Below are 20,147 nucleotides of genomic sequence, written 5' to 3'. Positions count from 1 at the left end.
CTGGAGTGTGGACCAGAGACCGTGAAGGTCTAAAATCCTACCCAATAATCTCGTCTCCCTAAGGAAACGAAATACATAATTAAACAGTGGCGGCTGGCCGATAGAGGGCGCTAGGGCGCCGCCCCCTTAAATAAAATTATAAAAAAAATAATAATAATAATAATAATAATAATAAAAACATCAGTATGTCAATATTTGTGTGTTTGAAATATGGAATGCACACAGTAATATGTGTAAGATATGATAGAAAATCATATTCGCAACCTTTCCTCTGCCTGTCAAACGCCTCGTCAGCTCTGGGCGATACAGAAAGTGCCCCGAGGAGGCGGGTCTACGTAGCAGTTAAGCCAATTGCTAATTTAAGATATGAATGTATGACATAAAATGTAGCTAATCAGCGATTTTAATTGAATCCAAGGAGGGCGATTATTTTATCGCCCCAAGCTCGCCCCTGATAAAATAAGGACCGGGCTCCAGTGGCGCCATTTTTACTAGACGACAATGGCGAACGCAAAGCATTACTCCTCCAAGACCCAACCCTAACTCGGTGAAATCTCTCCTCCAAGATCCGTTTGAGAGGAGAACTTTGTCAGAGAAAGTTCGGGTGAAAGAGCTGGGCCCAGATCAACCTGACCTCTCAATCAGACAGCAGGCTAGCGAGAAAGGGAAGCAGTATATGCGCGGCTTCTCCCGTAGCTGGTACACCAGGAAGGCTTGGCTAGCTGGGTGCACTGATGCTAATGCTTTATTTTGCTTTCCGTGCTTGCTTTTAAAAACGACGGGGTCAGATTCAGCATGGACAGGTACCGGAGTGAGGGATATGAAGCACCTGTCAGAGAAGGTAAAGAAACATGAGAACACCAGGGCACACATGGACAACTCTGTAAAGCTAGCTGTATTAGGAAGGGTGAACATTGCTACGCAGCTGGATGACGGCCACAGGATTGCGGTGAGGAAACACAATGAGGAGGTGGATAAAAACAGGCACATTCTATCCAAAATTATCGATTGTGTGAAGTTCTGTGGGGCTTTTGAGTTGGCCTTGCGTGGGCACGAGGAGACTGACTCCTCGGACAACCCCGGCATTTTCCGGGGCTTAGTGGATTTTGTTGCCTCCTCGACAGTGTGCTGGAGGAGCACCTGAAGACAGCTACCGTTTTTAAGGGCACGTCAAAGACGATACAGAACGAGCTGTTGGACTGTATGTTGTCAGTGCTTAAGGATTACATCCTGGAGGAAGTAAAGAGTGCTGATTTTATCGCCATTCAAGCTGACGAGACGACTGACGTTTCCACCCACTGCCAGTTGGTGCTTGTGATACGCTACATCGATGCTAAAAGTAACGTCCAAGAGCGTTTTTTCGAGTTCATTTTGATCGAGAACGCAACCGCCGACACCATCGCTACAGCGCTGCTGGAGAGGCTCAGCACCATACTCTCACATGGACAAAAGGCCAAACTTATTGCCCAGGCTTACGACGGAGCAAGTGTGATGAGGGGAGCCACCGGCGGAGTGCAGCGTAAAATAGTGGATGTGTACGAAAATGCGCACTACGTCCACTGCTATGCACATCAGCTGAACCTCATCATGCAGCAGGCTACTTCACGCATCCCCAGGATCGGCACTTTCTTTTCCGACCTTGCAGGATTTTCTGCTTTCTTCTCCAGGTCTCCCAAGCGAACCACCGTGCTTGACGAAGTGGTTGCGCATAGACTCCCAGAGCCTCTACAACACGGTGGAACTTCCACAGTCGCGCTGTAAACACTGTGTACGAGTACAGGGATGACCTCCTAACGTGTTTCCAGACCATCAGAGACTCTGGGAACTTTGATGCCCCGACTGTCAGAGAGGCGGGGGCTTTGTGAGGATGCTCGAAGACGAGGCTTTCTGTTTTTCCTGGCACTGTTCCACAAGATCATGCCAAATGTGGACATGCTTTTCAGCCAGCTGCAGAAGAGGAACATCGACCCTGTCTTCATTAAAGCACTTGTCCAGAGGTTCACAGAAAGCATGCTAACAATCAGGTAAATAACTATATTTACTATTGGCTGATAAAGATGCTGTTAGAAAGATGAATAGTTCACTTACAACAGTTTAAAAGCCTAAATGTGTCTGGTCATCAAAGTGAGTGATTATCATAGAGCCGTCACAATTATATTTGTTTTAGTATTTTAAAAGGAAAGAGAAGACATTTACATTACATTTTAGTCATTTAGCAGACGCTCTTATCCAGAGCGACTTACAGTTAAGAGTGCATAAATTTTTTCATACTGGCCCCCGTGGGAAACGAACCCACAACCCTGGCGTTGCAAGCGCCATGCTCTACCAACTGAGCTACACGGGACCACATTAGTTTTGGCAAGATCTGAAAAAAAGAAGTTGGTGGAGTGCAACCCTCAAACATTGAAGAATTACAGCAGTTTGCTGCTGAAGAATGGGCCAAATTGCCAGCAGAAAAGGTGCAGCAAGCTCATTGATGTCTACAATAAGCATATGTTGGCAGCTATCTTGGCCAAAAGCTGTGCAACCAAGTACTAGCTCCAGGGTGCCAATAATTTAGTCCATGACATTTGTCTATATTTTCTAAATTACAATTGTAAACTTAAGTTTACAGAAATATAATTAAAGGTGTGGAGACCCATTTTTTCCTCTCAAATTTCAACTGATTTTAGAAGAAATAGGGAATTATTTAAGAAAAGCCCAAGGGTGCCAATATATTTGGACACAACTGTATGCCTTCAGTCTAATTGGAATGTATGGCAGTAGAGTTGTTTGTATTTCTCCCTAACCAAAATGGCTGCCATTAGGATACCATTCAGGATTTTTTTCACCTGTGTTACCACGACAATCACGCCAAATGAGCATTGCATTTGTGTGCTCCTTCAGTGTGAATGCGCAAATTTGATATGGGTCACATGTAAAACTGATACATAATTGATACAGATATACGGTATGTTGCCTATATATTACTATATACCGGTATTGATGCACAGACCAGTTTGGGTTTTTACTTTACCTTCTATAACGGTATTTCAATGTTTGGTTTGTTAAATGTGGTAATGCCACTCCGCCATGTGTAACGTCCGTTTTTCTAGTTTACTCCGCAATTTGGGTCGTCTCTCTCCCTCTCTCACCAAGTACCACCCCGTCACTCAAGGAGCGCAGTTGTTGTTACTCGACCACGAGAACAAGTGTTTGTCCAAAAAGACACAATCAGACGTTGATAATAATGCAGGAAAGTACTACACAGTTTGTAATAATTATTCAGGTGTCCACCAGGTCAATTTCTAGAAGAGGCCTAGTTGTTATTGAAGATTAACTTTATTGCTAAGTGCACAGCAGAACAAAATTATGTTGCATCCCTCTCACAAATGTAATAGAAAAAGGCTTTAAAACGTAATAACATCAGTTAATTATGTACATCACAGGTTAAAAGCAGTTACTAGACATAGTTTGTGTGTATATACACACTATCTGTCTGTCTGTCTGTCTGTCTGTCTATATATATATATATAGTCACTGGTTGTGTGTTGAGGGGGAATTACAGTGAGCTAAGAAGTCTGATTGCAAGTTATCAAATTAAACTTTATTTTTTGGACCCAGGGCCTCAATTCCCTCTTTGTGTGGGGGACAGCGCATCTGACGAGCAGCAACAGCCCATCAAGCGACGGAGGATGCTGGGACCAGGAGAACAACAGAGGTTGGCTATAGAGGTAAGTTGTGATGTAATTGTCAGTGTTTCCCCATAGAACTTTTTTCAGGCCTGGTAGTATGTAGCCAAAACCCTGAACAATCAGCACCTTGGTAATCATATACTTGAGTTGGACATAGGCATGTGTCAGTCAGGATCACTTGCATCAAAATAGCTTAATTGCAAATTAAAGCTGATGATGTATCTTTACAGGTATGTGATACCATCCTGAGTCATGCCAAAGAGAGGTTCTCCTTCACCCAGCACCTCATCAGCGCAACACTATTGCACGGAGAGTTGTTCCCACAACACAGTGTGAAGTTCCCGATACAGCGCTTGAAACAACCGTGGAGGCGTACCCCATGTTGAACAAGGCCAAGCTCAAAACCGAACTGTCCCTCATCTATGAGAACAGTGAGTTCAAGGCTTGTAGTGGTGCAGTGCCCCTGTACCAGTTCTTCATGGAGAACAACCTTCAGAGCACTTTCCAGAGACTGCCAGCCTCTCAAGATCCTCATCACCACACCCATGACAACTGCTGAGTCAGAAAGGTGCTTCTCTACACTGAAAAGGATCAAGACCTTCCTGAGAAACAGCATGACACAGGATCGCCTGAACGCTCTGGCCATGCTCTCCATGGAGAAGAAACTTGTCAGGGACATTCCTGACTTTAATCAAAGGGTCATTGAGAGGTTTGCCACTCAGAAGGACAGACGGGCAAAATTCCTGTACAAATAAGATGACAGACACACACACACAGAGCAGCTCTGGCCGCATGTTTCTTTGTATATAGTTGACCTTAGCATAAAAAATCCAGTTATATATGGTACTCTAGAAAGTCTTAATAGTGTCTTTGCTAATATTAATGTATATATGTTGTTTTGTATCAATTAATTGTTGCAGTTCTGGAGCACATTAACAATTAGTCACATTTAGTATGATCATAAAATACTGTATGCTATTCTTCCAGTCAAAGGTTTGAGTTCATCCACTTGATATCCATTTCTATATTATACATCCTTTTATACAGTGTAAGATTTCCTATAAACTTTATAATAATTTCATGTTATTGTCCACTTTCCACTCTGTTCTGACAGCATGCCTGTTGCGTTGCCTGTTTACTACCAATGGTAAAAAGTTCACTTTAAATGCAAATGAAAGGCTTGGGTTTGTGTAATATGTTTTTGTGTAAGAATGCCTCAACTTTTTAATATTGGCATTAAATAATTACTGAATGTTTCACTGAGCACTGCTGTCCTGCAGTTTGTGTTAAAATATATCGCGATGGTTACAGGAAAAAAAGTATGGCACAGCCCCACCGAGAATATTTTTCACCAGCCGCCACTGTAATTAAATACTACATCCCCTGAAGATTTCCCCAGCAGATCACTTAATCCTGGCTCTTCAACCCAATTACTCCTCAAATCTAATAACAATCGCTCCCTTTCTCTCACATATTTTCTGGCACTGAAATAGAACATGTTCCACTGTCTCCATCTCCTCCTGACAATGATCACACCTCCCAGTCGGATGTTTCCCCACCACTATGTACTATTGAGCCTTGTGACTACACTGTCCTCCTTTCTCTCTCGGCCTGAGGACCTCCCTGCCCCCACCTTTTCCTGGATCTTATACAGGTGTCTTCCCTCACTCTCCCTGTTCCACAACTCTTGCCACTTATTTTTAACCACTGTTCTTATTAATCCCTTGGCTTCTGCTTTACTGATTTGACAATTCCATCTCAACATTAGGATGTTTAAGAGCCTGCTTGGCAATAATATCCACTTCCTCATTCCCCTCTACTCCCCACATGAGCTGGTGCCCAGAGGAACATCACAAATACCCCCCATCTGTTTCACCCTATACAAACCTCATACAATACATCCTGTCTGCTCTGAGACACACATGAATTTAAGGTCATCAGTGCTGCACAGGAGTCAGAGCAGATGACTACCCTGTCTGGCCACACCTCCTCCACCCACTCTGCAGCCAATAGTACGGTCAGCAACTCCCGTTGTGTGAACAGATAAATGATCCGTTGCTCTCTTTTCGTCACTGCCTCCTTAAACTCAGGAACACTAAAAGCTGCTCCTGTCCTCCCCGTTTTAGGGTCCCTTAGATCCATCTGTGAATGTATTCAAGAAAGCATGGTATTGCGTTCTTAAATGTTCACTTACAACTGAATCTCTTACCCTCTCAAGCAACCCTAGATCTATCACTGGTTGAGGGAGAACCCAAGGTGGGATAGCAGGAAGAACCACAGAGGGGCTAAACTCCCTCCCAAACAACCCCATCTCTCTCGCCATGCAATTGCCTATCCACCCAAAGCTTGTATTGAGATCTTGTTCATGTTCCCAGAAACTCTAGGAGCACCTTTTTTTGTAGGATGTGTAACCATATGTCCCTGTAGATTTACCCAATATGTCACGGCTAGCTGTTGTCTTCTTAACTTTAACGGCATCTCTCCAAACTCTACCTGCATCGCTGCCATCGGGGAGGTCCTGAGTGCTCCACAACGTATTCTTAGGGCTTGGGCCTGGATAACATCTAGCTTTTTTAAAGATGTCTGAGCTGCTGATCCAAATGCTATACTTCCATAAACCGGTGATGACCTTAACAGCGCTATATACTGTATATATATATATCATGTTCAACGCCATTCTATCTGCCCCCCACTCCATTTCTGACAAGCAACGCATCACATTCAATATTTCCTTTCCTTTGACAACTACTCTGTTAATATGCTCTGCCCATGCCATTCGAGTGTCAAACCAGACCCCCACGAACCTAAACCCTCCCATCCTCTCCAGATTCCTTCCTTCCAACTTCAAGTATATTTCCTTCACAATCTTCCTTCTAGAAAAAAACCACAGTCAGTTTTTTCTCAACTGAAAACTTGAAGCCCCCACCTGAGGGTCCACTGCTCTACTTCACTAATCGCTTCTTGAACTCTTCTGGCTGTCTGGGTAATATTTATCCCTCTCTTCCACAGCGCTCCATCATCCGCAAACAATGACCTCCCAATATCCGGTCTCACCTGAGAGAATACATCATCAATCGTAATGGAGAACAACAAAGGACTAATGAGACTTCCCTGAGGGGGTACCATTATCCACCTCATAGCTTTTGGAGACAGAGCTCCCCACCCTCACTTCTATTGATCGGCCAAAAAGAAAATCCTTTATCCAGTTAAAAACCCTTCCTCCAACCCCTATGTTATCCAGCTTGATAAGTAGGCCTTCCTTCCTTCCACATCATAAGCCTTCTCTACATCAAAGAAAACGGCTACCACCACCTCCTTATTTGCCTGTGCCTTCCGTATGACTGACTCAAAGCATAGTACAGGATCCATCGTTCCCCTGCCTTTCCTGAACCCACTTTGATATGGTGACATTAGTCTACTCTCCAGAAAGTAAGTCAGTCTTTCCTGAAACGACTTTGATCTGGTGACATTAGTCCTCTACTGTCCAGAAAGTAAGTCAGTCGTTCCTGAAACGACTTTGATCTGGTGACATTAGTCCTCTACTGTCCAGAAAGTAAGTCAGTCGTTCCTGAAACGACTTTGATCTGGTGACATTAGTCCTCTACTGTCCAGAAAGTAAGTCAGTCTTTCCTGAAACGACTTTGATCTGGTGACATTAGTCCTCTACTGTCCAGAAAGTAAGTCAGTCGTTCCTGAAACGACTTTGATCTGGTGACATTAGTCCTCTACTGTCCAGAAAGTAAGTCAGTCGTTCCTGAAACGACTTTGATCTGGTGACATTAGTCCTCTACTGTCCAGAAAGTAAGTCAGTCTTTCCTGAAACGACTTTGATCTGGTGACATTAGTCCTCTACTGTCCAGAAAGTAAGTCAGTCTTTCCTGAAACGACTTTGATCTGGTGACATTAGTCCTCTACTGTCCAGAAAGTAAGTCAGTCGTTCCTGAAACGACTTTGATCTGGTGACATTAGTCCTCTACTGTCCAGAAAGTAAGTCAGTCGTTCCTGAAACGACTTTGATCTGGTGACATTAGTCCTCTACTGTCCAGAAAGTAAGTCAGTCGTTCCTGAAACGACTTTGATCTGGTGACATTAGTCCTCTACTGTCCAGAAAGTAAGTCAGTCTTTCCTGAAACGACTTTGATCTGGTGACATTAGTCCTCTACTGTCCAGAAAGTAAGTCAGTCTTTCCTGAAACGACTTTGATCTGGTGACATTAGTCCTCTACTGTCCAGAAAGTAAGTCAGTCGTTCCTGAAACGACTTTGATCTGGTGACATTAGTCCTCTACTGTCCAGAAAGTAAGTCAGTCGTTCCTGAAACGACTTTGATCTGGTGACATTAGTCCTCTACTGTCCAGAAAGTAAGTCACCTGGGGCAGACTGTCTGCCCTCCAGGACATCTACAGCACCCGGTGTCACAGGAAGGCCAAGAAAGATCATCAAGGACCTCAGCCACCCGAGCCGCGACCTGTTCACCCCCGCTACCATCTAGAAGGCGGAGACAGTACAGGTGCATCAAAGCTGGGACCGAGAGACTGAGAAACAGCATCTATCTCCAGGCCATCAGACTGTTAAACAGTCACCACTAGCCGGCCTCCACCCAGTACCCTGAACCTTAGTCACCTTAGAGACTGCTGCCCTATGTACATACTGTTTCAGCCACTTTATTTGTACAGTTGAAGTCGGAAGTTTACATACACCTTAGCCAAATACATTTAAACTCAGCTTTTCACAATTTCTGACATTTAATCCTAGTAAAAATTCCCTGTCTTAGGTCAGTTAGGATCACCACTTTATTTTAAGAATGTGAAATGTCAGAATAATAGTAGAGAGAATGATTTATTTCAGCTTTAATTTATTTCATCACATTTCCAGTGGGTCAGAAGTTTACATACACTCAATTAGTATTTGGTAGCATTGCCTTTAAATTGTTTAACTTGGGTCAAACGTTTCAGGTAGCCGTCCACAAGCTTCCCACAATAAGTTGGGTGAATTTTGGCCCATTCCTCCTGACAGAGCTGGTGTAACTGAGTCAGGTTTGTAGGCTTCCTTGCTCGCACACGCTTTTTCGGTTCTGCCCACACATGTTCTATAGGATTGAGGTCAGGGCTTTGTGATGGCCACTCCAATACCTTGACTTTGTTGTCCTTAAGCCATTTTGCCACAACTTTGGAAGTATGTTTGGGGTCATTGTCCATTTGGAAGACCCATTTGCGACCAAGCTTTAACTTCCTGACTGATGTCTTGAGATGTTGCTTCAATATATCCACATAATTTTCCTTCCTCATGATGCCATCTATTTTGTGAAGTGCACCAGTCCCTCCTGCAGCAAAGCACCCCCACAGCATGATGATGCCGCCCCCGTGCTTCACGGTTGGGATGGTGTTCTTCGGCTTGCAAGCCTACCCTTTTTTCCTCCAAACATAACGATGGTCATTATGGCCAAACAGTTCTATTTTTGTTTCATTAGACCAGAGGACATTTCTCCAAAAAGTACGATCTTTGTCCCCATGTGCAATTGCAAACCGAAGTCTGGCTTTTTTATGGCGGTTTTGGAGTAGTGGCTTCTTCCTTGCTGAGCGGCCTTTCAGGTTATGTCGATATAGGACTCGTTTTACTGTGGATATAGAAACGTTTGTACCTGTTTCCTCCAGCATCTTCACAAGGTCCTTTGCTGTTGTTCTGGGATTGATTTGCACTTTTCGCACCAAAGTATGTTCATCTCTAGGAGACAGAACGCGTCTCCTTCCTGAGCAGTATGACGGCTGCGTGGTCCCATGGTGTTTATACTTGCGTACTATTGTTTGTACAGATGAATGTGGTACCTTCAGGCGTTTGGAAATTGCTCCCAAGGATGAACCAGACTTGTGGAGGTCTACAATTTTTGGAGGTCTTGGCTGATTTCTTTTGATTTTCCCATGATGTCAAGCAAAGAGGCACTGAGTGTCACGAGAATTTCTATCTCTAATAGTTACTCAAGCTTTGAATAATTCCCAGAGGTTGTAAGGCTCTGGTTAATTAAGAATTAAACAAATTCTCCAGTCTGCAAGAGATCAGCCATTTTATTCAGATAGCGTTCTGGCGCTAAAAACACACACAGCCTTTTTTATATGCGTCCTCACAAAGGACTTTGCTCCGCCCACCTTTAGGCGGCCTGTACATTTCCACAGTACAGAATGTTTAAGTGTGACAGTTTCTAGGTCTCCTTTCTCCTGGAATGTTTGTCTCAGCAGTTTCTAACCCCCTTCTCTGTTAGTGGGCTTATTGTCTTATAACTCTTAACACAGTTTACACATTTATACAGTATCGGGGTGGAACACTTTTAGTCATTACTCTAAACATACAAATTCCTCTATCACTGAGTTTGAAGGTAGGCCTTCATTACATTGACATTACACACACCTGTTCTCCATCATTACACACACCTGCTCCCCATCATTACACACACCTGCTCCCCAATTCAGAATGGATTAAACAGATTTTTTCCCCCCACCCATCTACACAATACTCCAAAATGACAAAGTGAAAACATGTTTTTAGAAATGTATTTAAAATGAAATACAGAAATATCTAATTTACATAAGTATTCACACCCCTTTGCTATGACACTCCAAATTGACCTCAGGTGCATCCAATTTCCTTTGATCATCCTTGACTTGTCGTTACAACTTGATTGGAGTCCACCTGTGGTCAATTTAATTGATTGGACATGATTTAGAAAGAAACACACCTGTGTATATAAGGTCCCACAGTTGACAGTGCATGTCAGAGACGAAAGAAATGTGCGATTCGCTTGGCGTGAGTACAGTTGGCGAGAATGAGTGGACAATGGTGAAGAAGAGTTGAGTAAAAAGGACTGAAGTTGGAAATGAACAACGGTTTATGGTTGGAGTGTGATTCACAAAGCAAGGATGTTTTTTCTGGGTGACCCCGTTTGCGATCTGGAAGATGGTGAAGGACAAATTTGGTCAAGTGGAATCGGTCAGAGTGACCAGGAGCGGTATGATGTTGATTTCCTGTGTGTGTCAAAAGCGCAAAAGGAGAGAGCTCTACAAGATGTCAACGTATGATGTGGAAAGCTATGATTTTCAGGGTACGGCACTGGCTAAAGATGTCATCTCTGGTGTCTCGTTGGACATAGAGGCTGCGTGGTTTAGGGATAACAGTCCAGGAACGGTAGACGCACACGTCGCTTGAATCGAGTGAGAGACGGAAAGAAGGAGCAAAGTTTTACTGTTTTGATGAAGCGCTTCTCCCGACTTATGTAAAACTTGGGTATTTGGGATATACGGTACGTACAGAAGCCGCTTCAGTGTTCCAACTGTAAAAAGTTTGGACACGTGGCAAGTGTTTTGTCAAAGGAATAAATATGTCGTAGTTGAAGAGTCAGATGAAGCATGTCGCTGTAATTGTGATGGGAATCACATTCCCGAGATCCCGGCGTGCCCTGTAAGTATGAAGGAGGTCACAGTAACTAGGATCAGGGCTATCCAGCAGGTCTCCTATGTGGAGCACAGGAGGTTGGTGACACCTTAATTGGGCGGAACGGGCTCATGGTAATGACTGGAGCGGCATTAGTGGAATGGTATCAATTACATCAAACACATGGTTTCCAGCTGTTTGATGCCATTCCATTTGCGCTGTTCCGGCCATTATTATGAGCCATTTTCCCCTCCTGTGATGTGGAGGCAGTGAAAATAGCTGAAGGAGTAAGTAGAGGGGATGGTAGTGGATGTCCCACGGTCTGCCGTTCAGGAGAAGGTTCCCGACACACTAACAGTGAAGAAGGTGGACTTCCCATTTCAGGTCAGGCAACTCAATGGCGTGTCTATTTAATCCATTTTGAATTCAGGCTGTAACATAACAAAATGTAGAATAAGTCAAGGGGTATGAAGACTTTCTGAAGGCACTGTATAATATATATATTTATATTCCGGCCTCTGACATTGCTCATTCTTATATTTCTTAATTTATTTTCTGGATTGTGTGTATTGTTTTTGTTTGTATTTATTTATTGCTAGGTATTACTGCACTGTTGGCGCTAGAAACAAACATTTTGCTGCAACTGTGATAACATCTGCAAATCTGTGTAAGTGACCAATACACTTTGATTGGCTGCATTGTGAGGCACTATTGTCAACCAATCGTAAGGGTGTTTTTGTTTGACCCAGGCTAATGTGACAAAGACGTGACTGAAACAGGAACCAATTTTTCCACAATTCATGTATACAGTTGATATGTACAAATTAATGTGATATTTGAGGCCCTCTCTCACCAATTGATTGTACAATGTACACACATACACTGTGTACAAAACATTAGGAACACTTGCTTTTTCCATGATAGACTGACCAGGTGAAAGATATGATCCCTTATTGATGTCACTTGTTAAATCCACTTCAATCAGTGTAGATGAAGGGGAGGAGACAGGTTAAAGAAGGATTTTTGAGACATGGCTTGTGTACTGTATCTTGTCAGCGTATGATATGGGGGTTGGAGACATGTTTATTTCAACATTATAAAGAACAACTTTTATAAACAATGGCAACACTGCCATGTTGCACGGAGCCTTGCTGTTGGAAAACCACATCAGTGTCCGACTTTCGGCTGTCCCAAATGCACCTCCCCCGACTTCACTCCGCGACTACAGTCGGTTGCTTTCGCATTACCCCTCAAACAAGACCAATACGTATTTTATTCCAAAATAAATCCATTGATGGACCCTTTTTTTAAGCATCTTATACAATGTACTTTATCTCTTTGAGTGACAGTGAGCTTCTGGAGGGAAGAAGGAAGGATGAAATTTGATAACTTTAAAGGCTGACAAGAAATAGGGTAACTACTTATGTCATATAGCGAGACGTAGTCACAAACCTGCTTTTGCTAATCTATGCACCTTTATCTCGTGCATGTGCTCGTTTCAAACGGGAGATTTCTTCCTGATACTCTGCGTTCGTTTTTTTTTTTTAAACAACCACTGATATCTCCAAAGCAATTGCGGTTAATTTTTCGTTGATAAACACATTAAGCAGCTGTAATTGAGACATTTGTGGAGGAAAGGGATAGAAGTTGGGAGAAATGTAACTCTAGTCACTTTAATGATGTTTACATATCTTGCACTACTCATCTCATATGTATATACTGTATTCTATTCTGTAATATTCTACTGTATCTTAGTCCATGCCGCTCTGTCATTGCTTGTCCATATATGTATATTTTCTTAAATTCCATTCCTTACTAGTTTTGTGTGTATTGGGTATATGTTGTGAAATTGTTAGATATTACTGCACTGTCGGAACTAGAAGCACAAGCATTTCGCTACACCCGCTATAACATCTGCTAAACACGTGTATGTGACAAATAAAATTTGATTTGAAATTGTTATTAGCTATGCTGCTCAAGAACCACTAGCGATTATTTTTTTGATTCAGCAAGTTCTGATTGGTGATTTCACTTCTTGTTTTTTTTTCTACAAAACTTCAATCGTCCAATCATCATGGACGTCATTGACATACAGTATGTAAAACATATTATGCATTGTATTATTTATTTACTTCAAATCACAGATACATCCCAATTACGGCAAGGGGCGGCACGTAGCTTAGCAACAACATAACAACAACAACATAATAATAATAAAGAAACGCAAAATCGATAGTCAAAATTCATTTTATTACCTTGGTGTGGTGTAGGTGAATTGTTTCTGGTATTATGTAACTTGTATATACACTAAACTACAATATAATAATTACACAATTCTCAAATTACGATCATCAGAACAATTGCATGAACAGGAGTGCATTAGTCTAAGAATTTAAATAAGTGGGTACCTTCTGAAACTGCATATGAGGACTCACACTGGGGAGGAACCATTTCAGTGCAAAGACTGTGACAAATCACAAAATGTTGTATAATCATGTTAGCTAGGTATTATCTAGTGTCTGTCATGTGAACGTCATGTTAGCTATGTATTATCTAGTGTCAGCAATGTGATAATATTAAGCAGTATGTGTTAATTCCACTGGTGAAAAGAAAATGAGTGAAAATAAAATTAGGGACAATAAAATAATTGTGGCATCAACCAAGATGATTGGTTTGTTCCCAAATGTCAATATTTACACAGTAAAGTATAGCCTACATATGAACTGTTTCTACTCATATCTCAAATCGAAACATTACATCATACTACATTATGTACCCACTTGCCTGTATGTTATCTTATACGTCAGGCTATTGAAGACGTTCTTCCTCTAACTCTTTCGTTTTATGTATATTCACCACTATGCTCATTTCAAACCCCATGCAATTATCCCGTTCATCACCATATACTTCAGACTAGAGTAGCTATATCATAGTTTTGTGTGTGATACATTTCCACAGGATAAATTGACCTTGTGTGATCTAAAATACTTAAATGTGATACGTTTATTACAGCTTGTAATAAAAGTGTGTCTTCGGGGTTTGATGATGACTGTTAACTTGTCAAAGACCACGGTCCAAACGTACCCTGACAGCCGACACACTACTGTAAGACTGAGTATTTACAGTGGCGGCTGGTGAAAAATATTCTCGGTGGGGCTGTGCCATACTTTTTTTTTTCCTGTAACCATCGCGATATATTTTAACACAAACTGCAGGACAGCAGTGCTCAGTGAAACATTCAGTAATTATTTAATGCCAATATTAAAAAAGTTGAGGCATTCTTACACAAAAACATATTACACAAACCCAAGCCTTTCATTTGCATTTAAAGTGAACTTTTTACCATTGGTAGTAAACAGGCAACGCAACAGGCATGCTGTCAGAACAGAGTGGAAAGTGGACAATAACATGAAATTATTATAAAGTTTATAGGAAATCTTACACTGTATAAAAGGATGTATAATATAGAAATGGATATCAAGTGGATGAACTCAAACCTTTGACTGGAAGAATAGCATACAGTATTTTATGATCATACTAAATGTGACTAATTGTTAATGTGCTCCAGAACTGCAACAATTAATTGATACAAAACAACATATATACATTAATATTAGCAAAGACACTATTAAGACTTTCTAGAGTACCATATATAACTGGATTTTTTTATGCTAAGGTCAACTATATACAAAGAAACATGCGGCCAGAGCTGCTCTGTGTGTGTGTGTCTGTCATCTTATTTGTACAGGAATTTTGCCCGTCTGTCCTTCTGAGTGGCAAACCTCTCTTAATGACCCTTTGATTAAAGTCAGGAATGTCCCTGACAAGTTTCTTCTCCATGGAGAGCATGGCCAGAGCGTTCAGGCGATCCTGTGTCATGCTGTTTCTCAGGAAGGTCTTGATCCTTTTCAGTGTAGAGAAGCACCTTTCTGACTCAGCAGTTGTCATGGGTGTGGTGATGAGGATCTTGAGGAGGCTGGCAGTCTCTGTGAAAGTGCTCTGAAGGTTGTTCTCCATGAAGAACTGGTACAGGGGCACTGCACCACTACAAGCCTTGAACTCACTGTTCTCATAGATGAGGGACAGTTCGGTTTTGAGCTTGGCCTTGTTCAACATGGGGTACGCCTCCACGGTTGTTTCAAGCGCTGTATCGGGGAACTTCACACTGTGTTGTGGGAACAACTCTCCGTGCAATAGTGTTGCGCTGATGAGGTGCTGGGTGAAGGAGAACCTCTCTTTGGCATGACTCAGGATGGTATCACATACCTGTAAAGATACATCATCAGCTTTAATTTGCAATTAAGCTATTTTGATGCAAGTGATCCTGACTGACACATGCCTATGTCCAACTCAAGTATATGATTACCAAGGTGCTGATTGTTCAGGGTTTTGGCTACATACTACCAGGCCTGAAAAAAGTTCTATGGGGAAACACTGACAATTACATCACAACTTACCTCTATAGCCAACCTCTGTTGTTCTCCTGGTCCCAGCATCCTCCGTCGCTTGATGGGCTGTTGCTGCTCGTCAGATGCGCTGTCCCCACACAAAGAGGGAATTGAGGCCCTGGGTCCAAAAAATAAAGTTTAATTTGATAACTTGCAATCAGACTTCTTAGCTCACTGTAATTCCCCCTCAACACACAACCAGTGACTTATATATATATATATATAGACAGACAGACAGACAGACAGACAGATAGTGTGTATATACACACAAACTATGTCTAGTAACTGCTTTTAACCTGTGATGTACATAATTAACTGATGTTATTACGTTTTAAAGCCTTTTTCTATTACATTTGTGAGAGGGATGCAACATAATTTTGTTCTGCTGTGCACTTAGCAATAAAGTTAATCTTCAATAACAACTAGGCCTCTTCTAGAAATTGACCTGGTGGACACCTGAATAATTATTACAAACTGTGTAGTACTTTCCCTGCATTATTATCAACGTCTGATTGTGTCTTTTTGGACAAACACTTGTTCTCGTGGTCGAGTAACAACAACTGCGCTCCTTGAGTGACGGGGTGGTACTTGGTGAGAGAGGGAGAGAGACGACCCAAATTGCGGAGTAAACTAGAAAAACGGACGTTACACATGGCGGAGTGGCATTACCACATTTAACAAACCAAACATTGAAATACCGTTATAGAAGGTAAAGTAAAAACCCAAACTGGTCTGTGCATCAATACCGGTATATAGTAATATATAGGCAACATACCGTATATCTGTATCAATTATGTATCAGTTTTACATGTGACCCATATCAAATTTGCGCATTCACACTGAAGGAGCACACAAATGCAATGCTCATTTGGCGTGATTGTCGTGGTAACACAGGTGAAAAAAATCCTGAATGGTATCCTAATGGCAGCCATTTTGGTTAGGGGAGAAATACAAACAACTCTACTGCCATACATTCCAATTAGACTGAAGGCATACAGTTGTGTCCAAATATATTGGCACCCTTGGGCTTTTCTTAAATAATTCCCTATTTCTTCTAAAATCAGTTGAAATTTGAGAGGAAAAAAATGGGTCTCCACACCTTTAATTATATTTCTGTAAACTTAAGTTTACAATTGTAATTTAGAAAATATAGACAAATGTCATGGACTAAATTATTGGCACCCTGGAGCTAGTACTTGGTTGCACAGCTTTTGGCCAAGATAGCTGCCAACATATGCTTATTGTAGACATCAATGAGCTTGCTGCACCTTTTCTGCTGGCAATTTGGCCCATTCTTCAGCAGCAAACTGCTGTAATTCTTCAATGTTTGAGGGTTGCACTCCACCAACTTCTTTTTTCAGATCTTGCCAAAACTAATGTGGTCCCGTGTAGCTCAGTTGGTAGAGCATGGCGCTTGCAACGCCAGGGTTGTGGGTTCGTTTCCCACGGGGGCCAGTATGAAAAAATTTATGCACTCTTAACTGTAAGTCGCTCTGGATAAGAGCGTCTGCTAAATGACTAAAATGTAATGTAAATGTCTTCTCTTTCCTTTTAAAATACTAAAACAAATATAATTGTGACGGCTCTATGATAATCACTCACTTTGCATGACCAGACACATTTAGGCTTTTAAACTGTTGTAAGTGAACTATTCATCTTTCTAACAGCATCTTTATCAGCCAATAGTAAATATAGTTATTTACCTGATTGTTAGCATGCTTTCTGTGAACCTCTGGACAAGTGCTTTAATGAAGACAGGGTCGATGTTCCTCTTCTGCAGCTGGCTGAAAAGCATGTCCACATTTGGCATGATCTTGTGGAACAGTGCCAGGAAAAACAGAAAGCCTCGTCTTCGAGCATCCTCACAAAGCCCCCCCGCCTCTCTGACAGTCGGGGCATCAAAGTTCCCAGAGTCTCTGATGGTCTGGAAACACGTTAGGAGGTCATCCCTGTACTCGTACACAGTGTTTACAGCGCGACTGTGGAAGTTCCACCGTGTTGTAGAGGCTCTGGGGAGTCTATGCGCAACCACTTCGTCAAGCACGGTGGTTCGCTTGGGAGACCTGGAGAAGAAAGCAGAAAATCCTGCAAGGTCGGAAAAGAAAGTGCCGATCCTGGGGATGCGTGAAGTAGCCTGCTGCATGATGAGGTTCAGCTGATGTGCATAGCAGTGGACGTAGTGCGCATTTTCGTACACATCCACTATTTTACGCTGCACTCCGCCGGTGGCTCCCTCATCACACTTGCTCCGTCGTAAGCCTGGGCAATAAGTTTGGCCTTTTGTCCATGTGAGAGTATGGTGCTGAGCCTCTCCAGCAGCGCTGTAGCGATGGTGTCGGCGGTTGCGTTCTCGATCAAAATGAACTCGAAAAAACGCTCTTGGACGTTACTTTTAGCATCGATGTAGCGTATCACAAGCACCAACTGGCAGTGGGTGGAAACGTCAGTCGTCTCGGCCAGCTTGAATGGCGATAAAATCAGCACTCTTTACTTCCTCCAGGATGTAATCCTTAAGCACTGACAACATACAGTCCAACAGCTCGTTCTGTATCGTCTTTGACGTGCCTTAAAAACGGTAGCTGTCTTCAGGTGCTCCTCCAGCACACTGTCGAGGGAGGCAACAAAATCCACTAAGCCCCCGGAAAATGCCGGGGTTGTCCGAGGAGTCAGTCTCCTCGTGCCTACCAAGGCCAACTCAAAAGCCCCACAGAACTTCACACAATCGATAATTTTGGATAGAATGTGCCTGTTTTTATCCACCTCCTCATTGTGTTTCCTCACCGCAATCCTGTGGCCGTCATCCAGCTGCGTAGCAATGTTCACCCTTCCTAATACAGCTAGCTTTACAGAGTTGTCCATGTGTGCCCTGGTGTTCTCATGTTTCTTTACCTTCTCTGACAGGTGCTTCATATCCCTCACTCCGGTACCTGTCCATGCTGAATCTGACCCGTCGCTTTAAAAAAGCAAGCACGGAAAGCAAAATAAAGCATTAGCATCAGTGCACCCAGCTAGCCAAGCCTTCCTGGTGTACCAGCTACGGGAGAAGCCGCCACATATACTGCTTCCCTTTCTCGCTAGCCTGCTGTCTGATTGAGAGGTCAGGTTGATCTGGGCCCAGCTCTTTCACCCGAACTTTCTCTGACAAAGTTCTCCTCTCAAACGGATCTTGGAGGAGAGATTTCACCGAGTTAGGGTTGGGTCTTGGAGGAGTAACGCTTGCGTTCGCCATTGTCGTCTAGTAAAAATGGCGCCACTGGAGCCCGGTCCTTATTTTATCAGGGGCGAGCTTGGGGCGATAAAATAATCGCCCTCCTTGGATTCGAATTAAAAATCGCTGATTAGCTACATTTTATGTCATACATTCATATCTTAAATTAGCAATTGGCTTAACTGCTACGTAGACCCGCCTCCTCGGGCACTTTCTGTATCGCCCAGAGCTGACGAGGCGTTTGACAGGCAGAGGAAAGGTTGCGAATATGATTTTCTATCATATCTTACACATATTACTGTGTGCATTCCATATTTCAAACACACAAATATTGACATACTGATGTTTTTATTATTATTATTATTATTATTATTATTTTTTTTATAATTTTATTTAAGGGGGCGGCGCCCTAGCGCCCTCTATCGGCCAGCCGCCACTGAGTATTTATACTGCCCTTGTACTATTGCAACTGAATATGAGCCTATCTGTAAAAACGTTTCCATCCACAGTTTTTATACGAGTAAAGTCATACCGTATAAAAATTAAATCACGACAGCTGTGGTGGAAACAGGAAGTTTCGGTACAATTGTATAAATTTGGGCGACAGATAATTTGTCCGTTCGACCTGGTGGGATTTTCTTTGTGTCTGTAAAATTAATTATGCGAGAAATGACGGTGGAAATGCCTTTATGCGCAAATATTGATATAATAACCATAATATCTAAGTAAACTTGGAGTCACATGATGACATGGTGTGTGTGGTCCTCCCACTACGAGTCGGGAAACCATGCAGTCTGTTAGACTACAGATTAAATAAATGATGATGTACGTCACTGTCTGGTGAAAGTGCATTATGATGAGTTTAATGCTCCTTTCCAATACATATTCTGGGTCTTATTCTGGTGACATGATGATCGATGCTTGACTGCTGTTTGACAAATACAAAATATTCTCGCTCTTATCCATAATAATCTCATCATGTATACTAGCCTAACCGCACTGTATCGGCGAGCTGTTGGCTAGAGCGCACGTGCCAAGACCGCTAAAAAGTCGGTAGATTTGTTGCTAGTCGCTTTTTTTGGAAAATGTGTCGCGAGTTTTCAGACCCCCTCTAGCGACACATTTTCAAAAAAAGCGACTAGCAACAAATCTACCGACTTTTTCTGGTGTTATTGGAGGACTTTTGACGTGAAAGCACGTATCTTTCTTACTCTTCTCAACGAGCAGCGGGTGTTTTGTTACCCCCCTGTCCCAAAGCACTCACAGGCGGCGCAGTCAGAGCAGGAGATGTTCACCCCTCCGCGTCCAGACCGCAAATGAATCGCGCATGCGGGAAGCTGCCACTGACTGATCCCGCCCTGGCTGATCCCGCCCTGGCTTACATTCAGGGTGGGATG

The sequence above is a fragment of the Coregonus clupeaformis genome, unplaced genomic scaffold (assembly GCF_020615455.1).
Source record: "Coregonus clupeaformis isolate EN_2021a unplaced genomic scaffold, ASM2061545v1 scaf0694, whole genome shotgun sequence".
In the NCBI taxonomy this organism is placed as follows: Eukaryota; Metazoa; Chordata; class Actinopteri; order Salmoniformes; family Salmonidae; genus Coregonus; species Coregonus clupeaformis.
This window is presented reverse-complemented; position numbering follows the sequence as displayed.